Source organism: Mesoplodon bidens (assembly GCF_964165515.1).
Source record: "Mesoplodon bidens genome assembly, chromosome: 15".
NCBI classification, from domain to species: Eukaryota; Metazoa; Chordata; class Mammalia; order Artiodactyla; family Ziphiidae; genus Mesoplodon; species Mesoplodon bidens.
In genome coordinates this window covers 28,425,474-28,444,863 of record NC_138171.1, presented here as the reverse complement: position 1 = coordinate 28,444,863, position 19,390 = coordinate 28,425,474, and positions in this window count along the sequence as shown.

The following is a 19,390-nucleotide window of genomic DNA, read 5'->3' as shown; positions in this document are numbered from 1 at the left end:
GAGAGCCATAATGGAGAGAAAATTTTTGCAAAATACAACAAAAATCTCATACCCTAAATATATAAATAATTCTAAAGAAAAAGGCAATTTAGTAGAAAATAACATTAAGCTACTCTAAGAATTTTACATTACATTTCTGTGTCTTGACCTATCACTTTTAGATATCTTCTCATGTGGCCTCTTGTCCTCCACTAGACATGCCCAGGCCTCTTCACAGCATGGTGGTCTCAGCTTCACCCTGCACTAATGTGATCAGGGTGCTATGGACAGCGCAGGGTGGAGCCCTGTCATTCTCCTTGCTCTGCACTAAGCAAAGGTTCAAAGGGGCAGCACCCACCCCCTCACAGCCAGAGTGTGGGGGGAGGGTTACAGAGAAGGGGGAGCTGCAGAAAGATTCTTTCAGTTTGTGTATGAAGTCCTGGGCACACACTCAAGTGTCCTATGCGTGAAACCCACCAGAATTAACATACAAAAATCGTTGAGAACTGAACTGTGAAGTGGAATACTGCATGGTTTCAGATTGGCTTCTGGGTAGCGCACAAGCGAGGCAGACCAAAATAGCCCTGAATTTGGAACTAAATTGACATTCAAACACACAGACCACAAAAGTGAGCCATGATGTGCATTCTGAACTGAAACAGGTTGAATGAATGCTAAAATGGAAGGTTTAAAAAGGGAACAGAGTCTTGTAACATAATACCCAAAGAAGTCCAGGATAAAATCAAATATTACCAGTCTGAACTGGAATGAGAAAAGGCAATCAACAGATGCCAACATCAAGATGACACAGATGTTGGGATCATCTGACAAGGATTTTAAAGCAGCCATCATAAGAAAAAAGGAAGAGGGGAGGGGGAGGAAGGAAAAGGATCAACAAGCAACTATTAACACCCTTGAAACACAGAAATACAAGATATAAAGGAAAACCAAATGGAAATTTTAGAACTAAAAAATACAAAAATAAAAAACTCGTTGGATGGACACAGTGGCAGAATGGAGATAACAGAGGAAAGAAGCAGTGAACCTGAAGATATACCAATACAAATTATATAACCTGAACAAAGAAACAATAGATGAGAAAAACAAACAGAACTTTAGGAGCCTGTGGGACAATACCCAATCCGCCAATACTTATGTCATTGGAGTCCCAGAGGAGAGGAGAAAGAGTGCAGTGCAGAAAATATACAAACAAATAATAACAGGAAAATCCCCAAATTTGGCAAAAGAACATAATAAACCTTCAGATTTAAGAAGCTGAGTGAACCCCAAACTGAGAAGACATAACAGTCCTAAAATAGTATGCACTAAAAGCCAAATTCATAGAGACAGACAGTAGAATGGTGGATTCCAGGGGCTGGAGATGGAAGAAACTGGGAGGTATTGGTCAAAGGGTACAAACTTCCAGTTGTAAGATGAATAAATTTTGAGATCTAAAGTACTGCATGGTGACTATAGTTAACAATACTGTATTATGTACTTGAAAGTTACTAAGAATGTTTTCACCACAAAAAAAGAAATGGTAGTTATGTGAAGTGATGGAGGTATTATCTAATGCTACTGTGGTAATCATTTTGCAATACATAAATGTATCAAATCGTCACATTGTATACCTTAAACTTACACAATGTTATACGTCAACTATATCTCAATAAAGCTGGAAAAAATGCAAAGTGGAAAAAAAATCTAGAACAGAATATCTATGAATTGTGGGACATTTACAAAAGATATAACATACACATAATGAGAAAATGAGAAGGAGAAGAGAGAAAGAAGCAGAAGACATATCTGAAGTAGTAATGACTTACAATTTTCCAAAATTAATGATAGACACCAGACTACAAATCCAGGAAGCTCAAAAAATACCAAGCAGGATAAATACCAAAAAGTATACAATTAAGCATATCATATTCAAACTACAGGAAACCAAAGACAAGAGAAAATCTTGAAAGAAACCATAGGGTCGGGGGGACATCTTACTAGCAGAGGAACAAGGATGAAAATTACACTGGCCTTTCTCATCAGAAACCATGCAAGCAAGAAGAGAGTGGAGTGAGATATCCAAGTGCTGAAAGAAAATAACCACCAACCTAGAATGTTGTATCCAGCAAAATTATCATTCAAAAATGGAAAAGCAAACTCTTTCTCAGACAAACAAAAAAGTGAAGGAATTTGTGCCAAGTAGACCTGCCCTGCAAGAAATGTTAAAAGAAGTTCTTCAGAGAGAAGGAAAATGATACAGGTTGGAAACTCAGATCTACATAAGGAAGGAAGAGTATCAGAGAAGGAAGAAATGAAGGTAAAATAAAATCTTTGCTCCTAGTCTTAGAGATAATTATTTGTCCAAAGTAATAATAGCAAGAATGAACTGGGTGATTATAGCATATGGAAAGTGAAATGAATGGCAGCAATGTTACAAGGGATGAGAGGGAGGAATTGGGAATACACTGTTATAAGGCACCTGTACTGTATACCCATGAAGTGGTATAGTGTTATTTGAAAGTGGACTTATAAACAAATATCAAATCATTATGTTATACACCTTTCAGGTAATATAATGTTATATGTCAGTTGTATCTCAATAATTAAAAACGTAAAAGAAAGTGGACTTAAATTAGTTGCAAACATATATTGCACACTCTATGGAAACTGTTAACAACTTTTTTAAAGAAGTAATTGAGAGAAGAGAGAAAATGGAATCATAAAATTAAAACCCAGAGAAAGTCAGGAAAAGAGGGGAAAATTTTAAAAGAAAAAGCAGAATGAATACAAAACAGTTACAAAACAGTAATAGCAATAATTACTTTAAATGTGAATGGTTTAAATACACTAACTAAAAGATCAATTCAAATCCATTGTCAGCGTGGATGAAAAAACAAGACTCAGCTATATGTTTTCTACAGGAAACCCACTTTATAAAGACACACATGGATTAAAAAGTAAAGGGATGGAGAAGGATATACCATGCCAACATCAATCAAAGGAAATCTGGAGTAGCTATATTAATTTCAGACAAAGCAGACCAGAGCAAGAAAAATTATCAGGGATAGAGAGGGGCATTACATAATGATGGAGTCATTCTATAAGAAGCAATAAAAATCCTTAATTTGTATGCACTTAACAACAGAGCAAAAAAGAATATGCAAGGCAAAAACTGATAGGACTGTAAAGAGAAACAAATGAGTCCACTGTTAGAGTTGGAGATATCAACACCTCTCAATCAGTAACTGACAGATCCAGCCGGCAAAAAAATCAGTAAGGATGTAATTGAACTGAATAGCACCAATGATCAACTAGATCTTACTGATGTTTACAAAATACTTAACAGCAGCTAAACTCACATTCTTGTGAAGTTCACATGGAACATTCACCAAGACAGACTACATTCTGGGCCATAAACACACCTTAAAATTTTGAAAGAATAGAAATCATACAAAGGTTGCTTATAGACCACAATGGAATTAGTTAGAAATCAATAACAGAAAGACAACTAGAAAATCTCAAACTATTTAGAGACTAAACAACACACTTCTAAATCGCACATGGCTCAAAGAAGCCTTGAGAAATTTTAAAATATTTTGAGCTAAACGAAAGTGAAAATACAACTTATCAAATTTGGGGGATGCAGTAAAAGCAGTGCTTAGGGGGAAATTTATAACATTAAATACATACTTTAGAAAAGACTATTGATTAATCTTTTTGCTTAATTATTGATTAAGCAATTATCTGAGCTTCCACCTCAATAAATGAAAGAAGAGTAATATAGGCAGAAGAAAAGAGATAATAAAAAATTAGACTGGAAATTAATGAAATTGAAAACAGGAAATCAACGGAGATCAATGAAACCAAAACTGGTTCTTTGAAAAAAAATCAAGAAAAAAAGAAAGAAAACACAAATTACAAATATCAGAAATGAAGGAGGGGTCATGTTTATTGATCGTGTGGACATTGAAAGGATAGTAGAGGAATATTATGAATAGCTTTATGCCTACAAATTTGATAACGGGTGAAATGGACCAATTCCTTAAAAAACAAAAACTACCAAAACTTATAAAAAGAGAAATAGATAATCTGAATAGACCTATATCTATTAAAGAAATTGAATCAATGATTAATAACCTCGCAAAACAAAAAGCACAAGGCACAGATGGTTTCACTGGCTAATTCTACCAGACATTTAAGGAATAAATGATATCAGTTCTCTATAATCTCTTCCAGAAAATACTTATAGAAGCAGAGGTAATACTTCCTAACTCATTCTGTGAGGCCAGTGTTACCCCAATACTAAAAGCAGATTAAGACATTTATAAGAAAGGAATATTACAGACCCATATCTCTCATAAACACAGATGCAAAGATCCTCAAAAAAATCAGTAAATTGAATCCAACAATGTATAGGAAATTATACAGCATGACCAAGTGAGATTTATTCTAGGTATGGAAATCTGGTTCACCGTTCAAAAATCAGTTATAATCCCTCACATCGATAGGCTGAAGGAGAAAAATCATACGATCGTATCAATAGATGCAGAAAAAGCACTTGACAAAATTTAACACCCATTAATGATAAAAACTCAACGACCTAGAAATAATAGGGAACGTTCTCAAACATTGATAAAGGGCATTTACAATAATCCTACAGTTAGCATCATACTTAGTGGTGAGAAATTGGATGCTTTCCTCCTAAGATTAGGGAATGCAAAGATGTCCTCTCTCACCACTCCTATTCAGCATCATACTGGACATCCTAGCTAATGCAATAAGTAAAAGAAAGGTATACAGATTGGCAAGAAAGAAATAAAACTGTCTGTGGACAGATGACATGATTATCTATTTATAAAATCATAAAGACTTGACCAAAAAAAAACTAGAACTAATAAATGATTATAGCAAGGTCACAGGATATAAAATTAATATGTAAAAATTGATTGCTTTCCTATACGCCAGCAATGAACAGTTGGAATTTGAAATTAGAAACACAATACCACTTACATTAGCACCAAAAGTGATTAAGTACCTAGGCATAAATCTAACAAAATATGTACAGGGTCTACATGAGGAAAGTTATAAAACTCTGATGAAAGAAAGAAATAAATGGAGAGATATTCCCTGTACATGGATAAAAAGATTCAATATTTCTAAGGTGTAAGTTCTCCCCAGTTCAATCTATAGATTCAACACAATCTGAATAAAAACCCCAGTAAATTTTTTTGTTGACATTGACAAACTGATTCTAAGTACATATGAAAAGGCAGAAGATCCAGAACGGCCAGCACAATACTAAAGAAAAGTCAGAGGATTGACACCACCTGACTTTGAAGCCTTATTATAAAGCCACAGTAATTAAGACAGTGTGGTATTGGTGAAGGAATAGACAGATTGATCAATGAAACAGAATAAATAGCCCAGAAATAGACCCACACAGATATAGTCAACTGATCGTTGACAAAGGAGCAAAGGCAATTCAATAAGGGAAAGGATAGTCTTTTTAACAAATGGTGCTAGAAGTCTTTTTAACAAATGGTGCTAGAATAATTTGACATCCATAGGCAAAAAAAGTGAAGCTAGACATAGCCTTTAAATTTACTGCAGAAGTAAATTAAAAATGGATCTTAGACCTAAATGTAAAATGCAACACTATAAAACTTATAGAAGATAAATTTGAGCAAATCCAAGTGAACTTGGGTTTGATGATGAATTTTAAATTCAGCACCAAAAGCACGATCCATAGAAGAAAAATTGATTACACTGGACTTTATTAAAAGTAAAAACTTCTGCTCTGTGTTAGAATGTTAAGAGAATGAAGAGGTAAGTCACAGATTGGGAGAAGATATTTGCAAAACACATATCTGATAAAGGACTGGTATCCAAAATATACAAAGAACATTTTAAATTCAACAGTAAGAAAACAAACAACCCAATTCAAAAATGGGCAAAAGATCTGAACAGACACCTCACCAAAGAAAATGTACAGGTGCAAAATAAGCATGTGAAAAAATGCTCAACATCATATGTCATTAGGGGATTGCAAATTAAAATGAGATATCACTCCATACCTTTTGGAATGGCTAAAATCCACCGTACTGACAATACTAAATGCTGACAAGGATACAGACCAAAAAGAACACTTATTCACTGCTGATGCAACTGCAAAACAGTACAGCCACTTTGGAAGACGATTAGCAGTTTCTTACAAAACTAACATATTCTTACCATACGATCCAGCAATTGTGCTCCTAGGTATTACCCAACTGAATTGAAAACATATCTACACAAAAAACTGCACATGCATGTTTATAGCAGCTTTATTCATAATCTCCAAAAACTGGAAGCAACCAAAATGTCCTTCCGTTGGTGAAAGGATAAACAAACTTTAGTAACAAACCTTGGTAACCATTCCTTTTGGGGAACTACCTATATTACTATATTGGTTCTCCTGGAATTCGAGGGAATGTGAATGTGAAAGACCTTGTGGCATAGCAAGCACTCAGCCTTTTTCTCTGCTCTGGAAGGATCCTACCCACTCAGAGAAAGTAGCAACAACTGCCAGGTCCTACAGGGAAAGGGAGAAGCCCAGCCACCACCTGCTGCATCTGCTCTTGCCCCTGTGGCCACCTTGCTTCCATGAGATCTGTACCCTTGGCTAAATCCTTTTGATATTAGGGTGTGCATTTGAGTGTGTATTCTCTTCCAGGCAGCCTGGTGTCCCCACGGCCATCAGATTAAAAGTGGAAAGGGAGCAGATGTTCGGAGCAGGGAATGAGGCTGTCTCTTAACCAACCTCCCCTGCAGCACAGCCTACAAGAAAGCAGACGGCCGAGTGACAGGATTGAAAGAGGAGGTCTTTTGGGGCCCCAGTCCGGGGCTGTGGGGCCTCTGCAACAGCTGGACACTGGGAGGACATTTCTGTACAGGCTGGGAAAGAGGTGGCCACAATGGCAACCATGTGGCAACTCCAGTGGCAGGGGTCACTGGCAGTTGGGGGCATCCAGGGCACTGGAGATCAGCCCCTTCACGTGGTGGGGGGGGGGGATTAAAGGCCTACGGATAGCTAGGCAGCTGAAGCAGGACGGGTAACAGCAAGCGAGGCTGTGCCAGCGTGGGTTCGACTCCTAGAGAGGTGTCCAGGGTTGGAGCAGGCATGCATTTGTCACTTGCTTCTGCCCCTAGGCCTGACCTCTCCATCACCCAGGCTGAGTAAAGCAGGGGAGGGATAACCCATCCCGTTGGAAGCACAGAGAGGGTGTGACTTCTTAAAGACACACAGCTTGTTATAACGAGTCAGGCCTGGGACTCAAGAGGCGATGGCTCCCTGTTCTGGGCTCCCTCCCTCCTTCCCTCATTCACCCCTCTCTGGGGATGCCCAATGGTTAAAGCTTGCGTTGATCATCAAAATGACACTTACCAGGGAATGAGCACAGTGGAGGGCCAAGGGTGGGCAAAGGCAGGTTGCGCAGTGCAGGCAATGAGCGGGGTGTTATCTGTAGAGAGTTCAGAAGCAATAATGAAAGCACTGAAAGTTGCCTGCTTTTTGTTATCACCCTGCACTGGCAATTCTAACCGAAGTCAGTGATTAAATTTCTCCTCCTGGTAAAAATTTTTTGTTAGTCTAGGTTCTAAATAGTCACTGTAGTTACTGTTAAGTTTTAATAATAGGCTATTAGCACATTTTAAAACTACTTTTCCTGTAATAAACACTGTGTTCTGCATGGAAGCTAATGCAGAGAACTTCATCATACACTTGGCTCCCAACACACCCAGATTCAACTACAGGCATCCGTTTCAAGTTTGGTAACATTTTGTAATGGTTAAACTCAACTCCAGACACAGCTGGTGCACCCTCCGGTGCTCTGCACACCCCTGCACCTGAACAGCAAGTGAATAAGCAGTGACAGCGCTGTGACCGTGAGGGGCAGAAACAGAGCCCGAATGACCTCACACCATCGCTCCATGTGCAGATCACACTCCAAACTTCTCGGATTCACTTTTTTGGAAGCATTTCTTAATGTGTTGTTTTTTGTAAAAACAACAACAACAACAAAAACACATTAATATGACTTAAAAGTATGAATTCATTACTGTTTTCCTCTTTTTTGTACTATAATACTGTATTTGTTGATTTAGTTCATTTTTTCACTGCCACAGTTATATAAATGTGAAGTCTAATAAAAGAACATTTTCACACTGAATTTCTTTTCTGTACATTATTCTTATTATTTATTTTATTTTGTGATCATTAATGACAATAACTATGTTGCATACAGGAGCGGGTAGTGAGAAAACAGCTGATCATGAAGGCTAATTACTAGTCAGGCTGTGCTCAGCCCTGACCTCAGCCAAAATTTTACATCGACCCCATGAGATGGGCTTTTGTAGCCCATTTTACAGGTGAGGAAACTGAGGTTCAGAGAGCGGGGGAAAGAACCCAGGATTACACAGGTAATAACTGGCAAGAAGAGGATTCAAATCCAAGCTTGGCCTGACTCCAGAGGCCATGTCTGAAATGCCAGCAAGTATTGAGACCCTGCCAGAGAAATGAACAGGGACATGGACTAGGGTGGTCAGGGAGGGCTTCTTGGAGGACGTGGTGCCAGGAGGGTCTATGGGGAGCAGTGAAGCATGAGGACCATGTGAGGATTCAGAGAACAGGGGTTCCAGCCTGAACCCAGGTCACTCCCTGGCCATATGGCCTTGGACAAGTCCCTGGACCTTGGTGTTTCCTCTCTGGAGTTTACAAAGGCCCAGGATTCATGAATCAGGCTGAGACAGTGGTCTGGGCAGTGAGCTTGGCTGGTGAGCGAGTATGATCTTTCCCTGCCCCGGCTAAGAATTGGACCCACAAGCCCTCCCTGGCCCACCCCACCCCAAACCTCTGGGGTTAGGAGCCCCGCTCCTGGCTGGAAGTCCAGGTGGCATTAGTTACAAACATAAGGCTGGGGACTGGACAGGCCTGGCTTTGAGTCCCAGATCCACCACCTCCTTCTCAGATGAGTGACCCTGGACTTGACACTTCTTGTCCCTGTTCTTAGTGTCCTAAACCTTAAAGTAGATCATATTGTTCTCAAAGAGCAGTTGTGAGAATGAAACAAAATGATAAGACCTGATATTTATTGGGCAATTCTGATATGCCAAAACTGCTCTAAGAGTTTTACATTGATTTTTCTCATTAAATCTTCCCAACGACCCTGTGAAACTATTATTCTCATTTACAGATGTGGCAGTTGTGGAAGAGAGTGATGTTACTTGTCTAAGGTCCCACCTCGTTCTGCTTAGCTCAGTGCCTGTCCCACAGCAAATGTCTCATAGTTATGATCGTAGCTACAGTAGTTCTGACACATGGGTCCCACACACACATTTCACCGGTTCTGGAATGAGGAGGTGTCCCACAACTGATGTCCAAGGAACATGCCAGCCAGCAGGCAGAGAGGGAGTTTGGTGTCCTCACTGTCTGCTTCCAGTTGCTCGGGTGGCTGAAATCCAAGCCTGATGGAATTTTACCAGATTGGATCCTTAATTATCACTTAAAGTGACTTCTGAAGTGATGCCACATGGAAATAAAAGGTTACTGAGTGTTCAAAAGGCTATCATCAGCCAGGAAAAATAAAAATTGCGGAATTCATCCAAAGAATGTGAAGAACTTTGATCAAGTCACCAAAGAGACTTGATGTGCAATTTTAGAAATAAAAACATACTACTGTCCATTTTTAAAGGGCACACCTAATATGCTTCTTTTTTTTTACCAAGAAGTTATTAAATACTGTAGATATATTTTTCTTAAAAAAAAATCTTACAATTGATGGTGTCATAGAATCAAGTAAACCCCAAAATGGTCATGATTCTTTAGGTTGTGAGCACCAGAAAACCCACTTCAAAAGGGCTTAAGTGGAAAAGGTATTTTATTGGCTCTTGGACAAGGAAAACCTAAGGGTAGGCAGTAGGCTTCTGGCACAGCTGGACTGGAGGGATGAGGCTACAGCGCCAAGCCCTGACGCCCCAGTCCCCAGCTCTGCCTGCTCTGCAAAGGCTCCATTCCCAGCAGAGGCAACTCCAGCCGCCAGCCCTCCCAGGTTTGATGCTTCCATTCTTCTCAACATTTGGGACAAGTCCTAAGCCCGACTGCTGGTGACTGGAACAGGGCTGCATGACTACCCCCTGGACAGTTCACCAGAGCCTCGGGGAATGGAACTCGGGTGTCGGCCTGGCCTGGTCACTCTTGTCCCCTTGTAGTCAGGGATAGACTCAACTCCACCCACTGCATGAGGCTGAGGTGGGAGGAGGAAGGCTTCCCCTGAAGAAAATTGGGGGTTGATACCATAAGAAGGGAAAGTGGATGCTGGGTGACCCCCAAATTACAGCCATCTTTGGAAGATAATAATTGGTGATGAAAGGAAGATTCAGAGAGGTGACTTGTACCAGATCATACACCTGGGCAGCTCAGGTGGCCCCAGAAAGGGAAAGTGCTGTTGTCAGACCACCTGTCAGAGTGGGAAGAGTCCTTGGAGGTTCCTGGTGTGGTAGGGATGGGAAGCTAGAGGCCCAGAGAGGGAGAATGACTGGTCCAAGGCCATACAGCAGCCCCCAGAGGGGATAAAACCAGAACACAGATCTCAGGTATCCTGGTTCCCCATCCAGTGCTCCCAGCTGACCTTGTGAGGGCAAGAAGGCTTCGGGAGGGGGGCCTCCAGCTGGTTCATCATTTTTGGAGGAGAAGCCCCATCAGCCTCTTTGGGAAAAGGGCTTTCTCCCAGCAGATGTAGTGGAGTGGCTTTAACAATCCCCCGCCTCATCCCTGCTGCACGTGGGGATCCCAGTCTGTCTCTGTTGGGAGTAAGAGGTGCCCTAGATTCTCACGTGCCCTTCCAGTCGTTGGCGGTGCCAATTTGACGCCTTAATCTTTTGTATAAAGTGCAAGCCCCAGCCCAGCGCCTCTACCTGCTCCAGCTACCCAGGCCTTCTGGAGATTCTGGAGCCACCACCGCTGGCCAGGCTGGGTCTTCCTGTGTCTCCCACGGCTCTGGGAAGGGCCGGTCTTCACCCAACCGGATCCTAAGAAACCTGCAGTGTTTCCTCACCTTGTGTTCAAAGCTGGGAACCGGGCAAGCACGAACCCACCAGCCTGCTGTCTCCGGAAATTCTCTGTGGGAGGAGCTTGGGTGCAGCAGTCTAATTGGAGTGGGAAGGAGGCGGGTCTTAAAGTTTCATTTGCGTAATAAACACGTCATTTTATCTAGATGGTGCGTCTTTTTAGGTGGTGAAGGTGCTTCTGATGGAGATTAGGAGGTTCTTAAGCACCCACGAGCCCACCCCTGGGTGCCACCAATTTAAGTTAGAGGAACCAAACCTAACTCAATGATAGGGCACCAGTGGTGGAAATCCAGGCGCCTCAAATGGTGGGAAAGACGTAGGGGGTGGGGGCAGGGCGCATGGACAACATCTCCCCAGAATGTTAGGACTTTAAACAAGGCTAACTGAGGACTATATTTATGACATAGAAAGCTGTTAATGCTTTAAGTGAAAAAAGGAAATTTACGAGAAAATGTGGGGGTCGGGTGGGGTAGGGTGTATAGTTTATGGTGGTTAAAAGCATAGGATTTGGAGCCACACTGACTAGGTTCAAATCTCGCTTTCACCTCTTACTTACCTTGGGCATTTTATTTAAACTCTCTGTGCCTCAATTTCTTCATCTGTAAAATGGGGCTAAATAGGGATAAGGTGTGGATTCCTCTAAAGGGTTGAAGGCAGGTCCTGGCATACAGTGAGTGCTCAAAAGATGTTAGTCGTTAATCTCATTAGTCTCCTGCTCAGGGATCTCGTTCCCACAGTCTTTGTGGCCGCCAGGCCCCAGCCCGCCCCACCCCTGCTCCGGAAACCAGCAGCCCCGCTGCAGCCGCGGCCCATTGTTCCCACCTTCCTGCTCAGCCCTGCTCTGGGAACCCGGCGGAGCAGCTCCAGCCGGCTGAGGGCGCATCCGGGATGAGGGGCCCGGCCCCGCGCCCCGCCCCGTGTGGCGCTCCGCCAGGCCCCTCCCGCGTTGAGCGCTGTGGGTTGGAGCACTGGACTGCGAGTCCCGAGGCCTTGGTCATACTCACCCTAGTTTCCTCTCTGGAAAAATCGAAAACAGCGGAGGTGCTCAACTCACAGGGTCGCCTGAGGGTTCAATGAGATCACACGTGCAGAAGACCGAGCCCCACGCCTGGCTTCCCACCCTGAGCACAGCTGTCCTCGCAGGTACTGTCTCCCTGGGGTCGGCTCGCCAGGATGCAAGGGGGACCGGTTCAGTCCTAGTGTCTGGACCTGAGTGGAGTTCTTAGATCACGCTGCCTCTCCTCATCCCACCCGCTCCACCTCTCCCCCAGCACAGGCCAAAAGTGGGTGAAAGGGCTGGGCAGCTTTCCCAGGCTGGCAGCCAGAACAGATAGGACCTGGAGTCCCTGCATCCTGTCTCTGCTATGGAATTGCTGTGCGACCTTGGGCAAGGCCTTCCCCTCTCTGTGCTCCAGTTTCTATCCTCCAATGGCTGTAGACCCCTGGCTGTACCACTGGCTGGCTGGGTTACTGTGGGAAAGCTGGGCCCTCCAGGACTCCGTTTGTCCTATCTGCCACATGGCCTGCACACCTAGATTAACAGGATAACTCCAGATCTCGGGAAGTTTCTTTCTTGTCTTTCTGCCACCCTGTCCCCCATTTCTCCGCTCAGAGGAGGAGCTGTGCCACCACACTGGGGCTGGCCATTTGAGGCTTCTGGAAGTGTACGAACAAGCCTTATCGACGTGTCTCTCTGTGCTGGGCAGGACCAGGATCCCGTTTTTGATATGCTTCTCACCATCCTCTGCCCAGGAAGCAGAGCAGGCCTCCATGTCCAGCGGTTGGCTTTGATGTGACATGGACAACACAAAGCAGCATGTTGAGTGACCACTGTGCAGGAGTGAGCCTCCTGTCATCAGAAGGAGTTTGCTCAAAGCCTGAGGAGTGGGAAGGGACTGGGGCTTACATCACATCTCACCTTCAAAGCCTCACCCTATTCTGAGAGTAGCCTCCTGCTGCCTTCATGCACCCAGAGGACTTCCCTAGTGGTTATGTACACGCCACCCTCTGTCATCACGCTGCCTTCCCTCTCCTGCTCCCCTCTTTTTGCTCCCCCATCTTGTGGACTGCCGCAGGAACCCCCGAATCTTCTCTTCCTGTTATACAGAACAATCGATCTGTTCCCAATTTCGATAGGGGCAGTTGTGGGAGCTTGGATGCCCCCATAATCTCCATCAACTCCCCCCAAACCATCCCATATAAACAAGGTCACCCCCAAAGAAATCTTAGGAATATTTTGTGCTTTTTAAGCACAGTTTTTAAAATAAGCCCCTTCCAACCTGCCTCCCCCAAGCTCCATTTTGCCAAGCTCCTGCTCTCAGATTTCCCCACAAGAGTTCATCAAAGGGCTCAGAGGGCAGAGGGTCTTCCACTGAAAAGTTCTTTCCTTCCGTGGAAGGCTGCTGGGAGTATAAAGGCACATTTCCCCATGTTACTCATGTATTTTAATTAATCTTCACTAAAATCTGCCAGATGGGAAATACTATTCCAATTTTGCAGAAGAGGAACCTGCCTCCTGGCTGGATTGGAAGGCCTGTCTGGCATGACAACCCCAGGCTCTGGGGTGTCAGATGTCTTTCTTCTCTTCAGCCCCCTCACGCTGGGTGGGTCCCCGCTGGGCTCAGTGCAGCACCGCCCCACCCCCAAGACAGAGCTGCTCCCTCTGCCCCTGCACAGGTGACCACAGCTGCCTGGCACACACCCCAGACAGAGGCCTGAGGTGGTCCTTACTGTCATTCTCCATATTATTTCCCAGGCGCTGCCCTCCAGGCATGTGAGTAGGTGGCACTTCCTGTCCCCTTGTGATCGAGTGGGGTCATATGTCCAGCCCTGGCCGATGAGGTGTGAGTAGAAGTGACTTGTGTCACGTCAGGCTGGAGCATTCAATTGCCAGGTGGAGACCCTCTTCCTCCGCTGTGGCTTCGCACAGCCTTTGATGTGGTGGCTGCTCCATCGCCTGGGCCCTGGGGGGAGCCCCGCCAGCCCTCCGTCGACGTGCAGGTGCCTGGGAAATAACTTCATGTTGGGAGCCGCTAAGACTTGGGTTATTTGTTATTATTGCAGTACGACCTCGCCTACTTTGACTAGTACAGATCTCTGGAAAGGAAAACCAAGATGGAGCTGAGAAATGGCGTGGAGGACTTCTGTCTCTGGAGACGTATTCTTTTATGAGATGGCCCATCAGCTGCGGCCACAGAGGAGACAGAGGAGAGGCTCAGGAAAACAAAGGTTCTTCTACGCACAGGTCCTAGAGATAGGAGGCACGCGTGCCACATGTGGAAAAACCCAGGGTGCTCAGGAGGGGCAGGGGAGAATGCTTAGGCCACAGCCTTTATTGGGGTTTCCATGGGAAAGACAAGGCAGGGCAGGGTGAACAGTTTGGGCTAGACTGGTCTGAATAATTATAGTGGGCTCTGGGCTGTAGGGGTCTTTAGCTGCTGGGCCCCTGGCCCTGGGGTGTTTAAGGCAGAGGAGTATGGCCTCCTGGGGTGCACGGCCTGATAGAGGTCTGGCTCAGCATGTGTGATGCCAAAAGCCAAGGCTGGATACCTATGGTGTCTCGGCCCAGCAGGGACCAGGTGATGCTGAGTTGGGTTGGGTCTTAGCACATCTTGACATGAGTGATTGAGGTTGCTTGTTGCCTACCCAGTACCCATGCTTCCGTTGTCCTTTGTAACAGAGCCCCAATATTATCTGGTAACATGCCCCGCCTCGCATGCCACTGCGTGGCCGCATGATTAGATTCTTGCCGCCTAAGTAAGTTGAAGTCCACGTGGACTTCTTGGTGGGCTTCCTACGGGAGCTGACTCAGCTGGAGGTCCTTCCGCCTCCTCCTTCCTGCTACTGGAAACAGAGCTGTGGAGGCTGCAGCCCCAGCAGCTGTCTTGGGTGGTGCAGGCGGTAGACGGTGAGCGTGAAAATTGTGAAGACTGGGAAGACATTTCAATATCTAATGAAGGCGTCATAAAATCTCCTATAAAAATTGACTGTCCCGGAAGATGGGCCACAATTCCCATGTGGCTTTGTACCCAGCTAGCAAAGCCCTACTGTATCAAGTAAGTCACAGAAGGGGCTGGAAGAGATATCTCTGGGTGGGCTGAAGGCACTGGGGACATTTCTCCAGCCCTGGAGGAGGGCAATTCTTTGGCAGAGCAACTCAAACAACTGGAGAAGCAGGGCTTTGAACGTACATTCTAGGGCTCTCTTCACCTTCCTTCTCTGGCCCAAGTTGCACCAGGGCCCCCGTACTCCCACCCCACAGCCTCCCCCAGAAGCTGGCTCTCTGCCAGGCAAAGGTAGGGGGGAGGGGTGTTCCCAGCTGGCTCTCCAAGCCGCCTTCAGAAGAGCAGCTGGGCCTCCCCAGGAAATGGGGCGGAGAGTAAGTGAGAGAAGGCCAGTGTGGGGAGACCCCAGACCTACAATGACTGCTTCCTGATCTAGACAAATCCCTTCCCCCAACTTAGGTTCCCTATCTATAAAATGGGATAATAGTACTCACCCTGCCTCCCTCCCAGGGATGCTGAGGGGTCAGCCTGATGAGCTAGGAGGCACGCAGGAGGCAGGTGAAAGGCAGGTGTGCAGTCTGGAGGGGTGGGGGGCTGGTCCCAGTCACAGGAAGCAGAAAGCAATGACGTATGTCCTGGTGGTCCCCAGCCCTGGCTCAGGTGTCTGATGGACCCAGCCTCAATAGTGTGACCTGTCACTCATGCATCTTATGATCCTGGACCTGAGCTTTCTCATCTGTAAACTGGGCATTATTTCTGTAGCTAAAGATTGAAGCTAACAGATGTGAACCCCTTGGCACAGTGCCTGGTGCATGGCAGACCTCAGCAACTGGTGGGTCTTTGACCACCCGTTCCTGGTCTCAGTTGGACATCTGCATTCTTACTGGATGCCCTGTTTGCAAGCCACCTTCCCATGTCTGGTGAATGCCCCACCTAATGACACTTCCGACAGAGCAGCCTCAATTTACCAGCACGCTTTGTATAAGGGCTGAGCACAGGACCTAGACTCCCCCAGTCACACCCCCCAGCACAGAGCTTTGAGGGAATCCATGGCCACAGAGGCAGGGGCACACAGACCCACTTTGGCAGTGCCTACATACAGTGTCTGGAGTCACCAGGGACAGAGGTTCTGCAGGAACTGGCCAAGGTCTGGGTGTCAGCGGGACAGGCTGCCATGTCAGTGCCTCATGGTGGGGGGCTGAGGGGTGATCTGGCCATGAGACCCCCAGGTTGGGCTCACTGAGTCTCTCAGAGGTTATGGGCTCCCCAGTAACCTTTAAGGGAACCTTAAGTTCCCTTCCTGCTTAAGTAACCCACAGCCGGTTTCTGTTGATGGGTGATCACAAACCCCAGCTGACTCCCCTCCTCAGGCCCAAATGCTGACACTTTCCCTACCCCAAGTTGCCCGTGTATATTTAGACGCTCCTCCTGTGCCTCTGGCCAAGAAGCTTGGCTGTAGCAACCAGCTTTCACCAGCAAATTACGGTTAGACCCCGGCCCAGACTAATGAGGGTACTCAGTCCAGCCACATTTATGGGAGAGCAGCATCTGCAAGGGGAAAGCGGACAGATTCTGGGTTCAAATCCCAGTTCCACGGCTTACCACATGTGATCATGGGCCTACAGCATACCTCTCTGAGCCTCAGTTTCTTTATCTGTCACAACACCCCAATGGTCATTTTTTGTATGTTTTGGGGGTTTAAAGGAGGTAAGGGATGGAAAGTCCCTTGCCTCATGCTTAGCTCACTGTAGGCATTGGATCTGAGAAGAAACTGGGTCAGGAAGGAGCAAGACATCCGTTCTCACGTTATAGTTCACATCTCAATCACCTGGAAAGGTAAGTCAAATGCAGAGCTGGATGCAGCAAGCCTGGCTGTGCCCCTGGGATCTGTATTTTTAGCAAGTGTTCCCTGCCCAGAGGTCTTTGTTGCAGGTGGCTGGGGTCAGTACACTTGGAGAAATACAGGATCCAAGGGCAAGAACAGAGGAGGGGAGGGCGCAGATAGCTGGGCCACCACAGCAGTGGGGCCTCTGAGGACCTTAGCTTCCCTCTTGATGGAAGCTTCTACAGTGACCGTCTCAGGGAGGATCCAACCTGGATTTATGTTCCAGAAAGGATGTAAGTAATTTCTGTTTGTTTGATCTTTGATCACATTTAGAACAGTAGTGGATACATTTTTCTCACTTGGATAATGCAAAAATCCAATAATGTGCATATTATAATAGTTCAAATTTAGCTGGCTCTTCCCATGAGCCCCACAGTACTTTGTCTGTGCTAATACATACAAAGTGAAATCATTCTCCCCATCTCACAGGTGAGGAAACTGAGGCCCAGAGAGGCAAAGTGACCTGCCCAAGGTCACGTGGCCTAAGTGTAGGGAATTAAGCCCAGGCAGGCTGGGATTCCACAGCCATACAATATGCTGTGGCCCCTTTAGGATATCACTTTGGGGTACTGTAAGGGTACTGTAGGTACTGTAGGTTGTGGTCTCTGGCAGGTGCCTGTGCTTCCAAGCAAGGGGCTGGGGTCCTGGGCAGGACTAAGTGGGGTGAAGTGTGAGGGGGTCTGCTCCCCGCCAGGCCTCTGAGTCACCAGGGCCCTTGGCCACCACCTGGGAAATCCATAACTCAGCTGCGTGGGGATGGGAAAGGCTCCCGGAGCCCCAGTGGCTCCATTCAGTTCACAGCCAAGGCCTGTTCACACACTCAGGCTGTGTGACCTTGGGCAAGGTGCTCCACTCTCTGAATCTGGGGGCTGCTGGGAACAGTGTGAGACCGGGTTCTACCCCATGCCCAGCAGAGTGCCCAGCATGCAGACAGAGCACTTCCTGTTATCATTCAGTTACCATGTAACTTGGGTTTTCTACACCATGACGATTCCATGCAGAGGGTGGAAGTGCACAGCTGGTGCTTCTCTCTGCCCAGCAGCCATTCCCCCTTCTTCCCCAAAAAGCACCCCCATTTTCACTTGAACTGATGACTTTTGTTTCTGTAACTTGTAGCTGGACTCACTCCAAGAGGAAGTTGGAAACTTACATTTATTGAGTGCCAGCTATGTCCTAGGCACTGCGCATGATTCATTTAATCCTCAGGACAAGCCTGTAAAGCAGGTACCAATACTCCATTTATACATGTGGAAACCGAAGCTCAGAGAGGTTTAATAACTTGTGCAATGTCACAGATCTGGGACACAGATCTGATGCCCCAGCCCAACCCATATTTTAAATGTTAGCCATGACATTTATAACTGTGATTGACTTTTCTAGGAGGGGCATTCATTCACTCAGTAGATACTTACTGAGAGCCTGCTATGTGCCAGGCATGATGCTAGGCCCTATGGTTAAGAACCCCACAGACAAGTCCCTGCCCTCAGGGAGTGCCCATTCCAGATGGCACAGAGGTTTCCTCTCACAGGCCAAATCCAGGTGGCACTAGCTACCTGCAACATTACTGTGAGAGAATTCTGAGCCGCCTCTGGGCTCAGCAGGAAGGGGTGAAGTGGCTGATTACTCAGATCTGTGAAGGGTGCTGTTAGAGAGTTTCCAAGTATATGGTCCATATTGGATACCCATGGTTTAGACTTTTGAAGACTGTTCATACAAATGTATAACAAAGCAGAAACATATCCTGGTCAGAGCACAGGTTCCAGTTTTCATTTTGAAAATAGCCACTGTAGATCTAATAACTAGGCCATACCCTCAAGGAACTTAGGGTCTAATTTGTAGCCTAAGACAGATGAACAATACAAGATGATTACTATGAAAGAACAGAACGGAACAGCACAGTCTGATCCAGCGCTCAGAGGCGGGACAGGCCACGTGGATGGGGGTGACAGGGAGACTTCCTGGAAGACAGCTCAGTGGATTTGGCTAGGTGGAATGGGGGCGGGGGAAGGCATTCCGGGAGAAGCAGCAGCACAGGCAAAGGTATGGAAGTGTGAGGTGGGAGTGGAGAGGACTGTGGCTTGGCTGGGGTAGAAGCACTGGGGGAACAAGGCTGAAATGGTAATGTTGGGGCTGGACTGTGAGTGTCAATGTCAGGCCCGGGAATTTAGTCCTGATCCTCACCCTCCCTCCTTCCCCCTTTAGTAGGAAGCCACTGAAGACTTTGAGCAAGGGCATGCCAACAAAAAGTACTTCTTGGGGCTTCCCTGGTGGCGCAGTGGTTGAGGGTCCGCCTGCCGATGCAGGGGACACGGGTTCGTGCCCCGGTCCGGGAGGATCCCACATGCCGCGGAGCGGCTGGGCCCGTGAGCCATGGCCGCTGAGCCTGTGCATCCGGAGCCTGTGCTCCACAACGGGAGAG